The following is a 5,527-nucleotide window of genomic DNA, read 5'->3' as shown; positions in this document are numbered from 1 at the left end:
GAAAATAAATCAAATATCAAAAAAAGTTATGTTTGGTTGGTCTTAGTCTATAAAAATGTATTCCATAAAATTTAGAAAAAAAACACACAATGTTTGAATTCATAAAATAAATTCTAGAAATGAATAAAAAAATCTTGACAAAAACTTGACTGAGACAGTCTCATTGGTCGTATTTTGTGATGAGGGTCTTTTATTTGAGTCATTAATGAAAAAATATTATTTTTTATACTAAAAGTATTAATTTTTATTGTGAATATCGGTGGGGTTGACCGTCTCACAGATAAAGATTCGTGAGATCGTCTCACAAAAAACCTACTCAAAAATCTCAGCATGGCTGACATGATTCCCATTTGAAATGGTCTCTTTCTCTTCCTTCCTTTCTTGTAGCCTGTGAATGACAAGGAAAATAAATAAACTAAACTCTTTTTTAAAAAAAAAAATTAATCAAAACTCCCTTCTCTCACAAGGTGAGATTCCTGATTCCATATGGATATGTCCAAATTTGAAAAAATACATCCTTCCTTATCCTTGCTTTCATGGTGTTTGACAAGAAAGAATAATTTTTTTTATTCTTTTATTTCCGTGGCATTTTGTTGTCCTTAGAATTCTTGTAAAATCACTTTATTTCCAAAATTAGGTTTTTTTCCTTTATTTTAATTTAAAAAAATATAAAATTAATTCGGATAATCACAAAATAAAGACTAACAATATCAGATAAATACAAATATAATAAAATAAAATTCTTAAAATCCTTATAAAATTCGGGCTTATCACGTCACATGAATAATAATGGACCATTATGATTAAATTGTGGTGTATAATAATTGGGCTCTCGGGCCAAGTTTTCAATCTAACTGAGTTACGTCATTAGTAACCCGGGCGAGTCTATGCTCTTCCGCGAGCATTACTCCCCCTCCCTTTAACAATGGATATGTGTCTTATTTTGTTATTTTTTTCTTTCTTTTTTATATTTGTCTCTCCTTTTCTCCTCATTTTTTAATTTTGTTTTTTTAAGAATCTAATTTTATTATTCATTCTTACTTCTAATCATATTTTTTTTACTCATTCTTTGACCATTAATATGATTATATATATTAATTTAAAATTTCAAATCTAAATACTAGAATTTAAATATTCCAAGAAATTCTTCATATATTTTTGAGTTAGTCTCATGTGAGACCGTCTCACGGGTCATAATCCGTGAGACGGGTCGACCCTACCCATATTCACAATAAAAAGTAATACTCTTAGCATAAAAAGTAATACTTTTTCATGGGTGACCCAAATAAGAGATCCGTCTCACAAATATGACCCGTGAGACCGTTTCACACAAGTTTTTGCCTATATTTTTATTTTTAGTTATTTAAACTAAATTGGAAACAATTATTACTAAAAAGATATATTTAAAAGAAATAAAATAAAATTATGAATTGTTTTAAATAATTTTAAAAATTAATATTAATTTTTACCCCTTTTAAAATAAGAGGATAAGTTTAAAAATAATAAGAATATTTTAAGAGTGATAGTTTTTTTTTTTTTTTTTTTTTTGATGGAGTTAGAGTTGTTTTGGACCCCACATAATTAATTATTTTATGATGGACCCAAAAATTAGTTTTTGTTCCAAATAAGAATGTTTTAAATAAATTAAATTTTGTTTTAAAAATGAAAGTAAAACATATATAAACACAAAAACTTACATAAATTTTCGCTTCAAAAAAAATTAAATAGAATTGAAATTAAATAAACTTGCATTTTTGTGTAGTATTAACGAATACAAATATATTATCACTATTATTTTTAAAATATCTGATTTTAAAATTCTGAATTTTAATAAACAAATTATAAAATTTGAAAGAAACTATGGTCATTTTTTGGATGATTTTAACTCATAAAATTAATGATGAGTTAGAATTTTTTTCCTAGTAAATGTAAATTTCTTGTAATTTTTAAAGTTTATTATGATGTTTTTTTTAAAAAAAAACACATTTCAATTTATGAGATGAGGGAGTAAAGCTCCCGGAGGAACATAGACTCACCCGTCATTAGTGGAGTCAACCTAATATGAAAACTTTGGGCTTCACGCCACACATTGCAGGCTTAACCCACTGCCGAGTGCTTATAATGACTTATGTGTATACAATTTTTATTTATCATTATCGATGTATTAAAATGAAATTTGATAAATTATGAAAGAATTAAATTGATATTTAAATTGTTGAAAAAAATAAAATAAAAATAAAATATGTTGAAATTTAAAAAAAAAACAAAAAACAAAAGTGTCGTATTAGTATCGTATAAGAGTAAAGTTGGAAGAAAAAGTTGATGTCCTTCATAGGTGATTACTATCATGTCCTCAACTTTAATAAAATAGAATATATAAGAATTACACACACAGATACACACACACATCTTGGTTTATTTTTTACTTTAATTTTTTTAAAAAACAGTTTCATTATCCTAATCTATTTGCTTGATTTTAGAATAGGATTCGTTACAAATTATTTGCAGCATTTAATTACATTATCAAACACAATAAACTGAATACGAAGGAAATAAACATCAAACAATGCACCGATTGATACAACACCCGATGTAAATGGAAGACTAGACCTATACCAGCCACGAATGTTCAAAGGTAAGCCAAAAGCTTCCCGTGTAGTTCTCCATGACGCGATTTTCTAGAAGGCGAGGAACCTTGTTTCATAAGATTCAACAATTATTTCATTTCTTTATTTGGGTTGCGAGGCTTAAACGAGTCCAGATTTTAACGAATCCACGAAGAAAGTGTCCCAACTAATCCACATGCACAAGCTTTAGGGTAGAATTTTCTTCCTTGTGCGCGTTATCCTTTTCATAACTAATCGGAGCCTATATATGTCCGCCATGGCCATGGACTCTTCTCATTTAATTTTAAACACATTCTTAATAGCTATCATTTTTATCAACAACACCATTTCTTCTCATAATTTACTTGTCGGCACGCGAAGTTTTACATCAGTGAACCATGAATCGACACGATCAAAACCATCTTCCTGGTAAGGGTTATATGATCTTTTTCAGTTGATATATGAATGTCTCGTTTGCTCCATCTTCAAAGGTCGTTAATACACAGAATCGAATAATTTGCTGCACTACATTCCAAATTGATAAGAGTTGATTTTCCATTATTGCACAATGAAAAATACTCATCTTAACAAGAAGAAATAATTCAAACAAGAACACAATTTTTCTTGATAAAAAATAACTAAAAGCAGAGTTAGCATCTGATTATACCTTTTGTCCTCGTCTCCAAGCTTCCTATCCTTCCACTGCAACACAGAACAGCGCCTACGTCATGGCTCCTCCACCCATGGGTTATCCTACAAAGGATGACCACAACAAAGAGAGGGTGCCCGTGGAAACCAAGAGCAGAGGAGATGGATTCTTGAAAGGATGGTAAGATCCTCGACCTTTCTATAACATGACCTATTCTTCTAGTCTAGTCAAAATAAACCACCACTTAACTTTGGACCTCTTCTATTCCCGCAGTCTCGCTGGACTTTGCTGCTGCTGCTGTCTGGATGTGTGCTTCTGATGACACTGCAGATTCAATATGATAGTTTTGTTTCCATAATTTTCATTACTAGGTTGTAATAAGGATATGGCCGTTTGCTCAAGCCATACAGATTTTTTTTAATGTAAATTGGGTTGTATTTTTACTATTTTTTCATAATTATGCATGCTTATATTTAGTATTTCTCAGATATATGTAAAACATTTGCTTCGTTTGAGTCTCCATTTATCATAATAAAGTAAAAAAGAATTAAAGAAAAGAATAGTGAAAATCTTGTGCACAATTCTCACGCAGATAAATGATGGTCTTCACAACCCCAACTTCACATTGCCACACATTCAGAAAGCAAAAAAGTAAGAACTGACCTCCGTTCAGAGGTTCGAGCCTCTAAAATGAATTGATACACATTACTATAACATTCGTCCCCGAGCTTTTCATAGCACTCTAACAAGCCAAATACTCCTACATCGCGGATCTGTTTAATATTATTTCATCTACTTACATTAAGCACACACCACAATGTTTTCCTAAAAGAGATAGAAGCACTTGAGCATCGATGGCACAACCAGAAGTCCAAACTTCGGTATCGTACAAAGCAAGGTTATATGCCACATTATATGTTTTTGTGTGATATTTTCAAATTTTAGCATTTCTGACTATACACTCACAGAGGAATATTTGATTATAATTAATTCAGTTTGCAAGGCAAATTTCAAAAAAATTGAAAATCTCATCCAAAAAAGAAACAGTACCATAACACTTTGGTCATAACTGTTAGAGCCAAATGAACTCAAATTTCAGAACAACAAGAACATCAAACCAATTAAAGGAGTCAGAAGAGAAGGAGAAACATAAATTTTTGGCGCAAAAGTAATGAATCAAATATGTGGCCACGTCCAAAGACTCCACTACTTAAAGCTAATGCAAATCGTCAAATAAAACACAAACATGTAGCCGATCAACAATTTCACCATTGTAGCTTCCTCGTGACATGAACAGTTCACGCAATAGGCATCAATATCATTTGTAAAACTCAATCAGACCGATAGCTTCACCAAAATGATCTCATATAATCCACAAATGGAATAAAAAAAAGGCTAGGAATACAGTCTTATCCCATATCTTTCAGCTCAAAACCTGAGCTTCGAGAAAAACCAACGATTCTTCCCAGTCTCGAACCTTTCTTGATCCTTCTTCAAGCGCCTGAAAGCAAGCTACGGGCTGATCAGCTGCCGCGCGAATAGCAGGAGATGGCTCAACCCTGCGTTCGCAGGCATCTTACACTACTGCCCACCAGAAGAAATGGAGTTGCTGACACTGAAGTTCATGTTCATCGGCAATCCACGCACATACAAAGAATGGTGAAGTTCCTGAAGCCGAACAAGGCGGTGATCCTTCTGCAGGGACGGTTTTCTTGTCATGAATCGACTATGGTGAAGAACTACGACGACGGCACAGGCGACCGACCCCACGCTGCCTCGTTGCCGGAATCGCCAAATACCCAAGTAAGGTCATCCGGAAGGACCCTGTCAAGAAGTCACGCGTCAAGGCCTTCGTCAAGCTCGTAAACTACAATCACATTAAGCCCACGCAATACACGCTCGACGTCGATCTTGAAGACATCGTCTTTCCTGATGCGCTCGCCTCTCGTGACAAGAAGGTCAGTGCTTTGTAAGGAGATCAAGTTCGACGAGATTTCTTGTATTTGATTTTGAGACATGTAAATCGATGCTTGTTGGGTCATCTTGCAATTTAATCAGAAATTATATGGGCCTTAACCAATGGACTTAACTATATTTAGGCCTGTTGGGCATCATTATCTGGATCCAAGTTGACATAGTTTTTTTTCTCAATCCAAATTGAGCAACAGAAAATTTCAATGGGCCCTTCTTGTTGTGCAGATGGCCCAAGCAGGTGTTAACTGGATCATTATCCGGATCCATATCCGTTTAACACGTAGAACTAGATAATTTC

At 32.9% G+C, this 5,527-nt stretch overlaps 1 long non-coding RNA gene across 1 annotated transcript; it reads left to right on the top strand.

Annotated features, from left to right (window-relative positions):
* Positions 1 to 2,679: 2,679 nt before the first annotated feature.
* On the top strand, positions 2,680 to 4,429 carry LOC140834724 (uncharacterized). The gene is made up of 4 exons (XR_012118750.1): positions 2,680 to 3,035; positions 3,294 to 3,435; positions 3,529 to 3,922; positions 4,303 to 4,429. It is a non-coding gene; the product is annotated as an uncharacterized lncRNA (long non-coding RNA).
* The last annotated feature ends 1,098 nt before the right edge of the window (positions 4,430 to 5,527 follow it).

The sequence above is a fragment of the Primulina eburnea genome, chromosome 6, assembly GCF_022965805.1.
Source record: "Primulina eburnea isolate SZY01 chromosome 6, ASM2296580v1, whole genome shotgun sequence".
NCBI lineage: Eukaryota > Viridiplantae > Streptophyta > Magnoliopsida > Lamiales > Gesneriaceae > Primulina > Primulina eburnea.
Note: the sequence above shows the minus strand (reverse complement) of the source record. Positions and strands in the feature narration are given on the sequence as shown.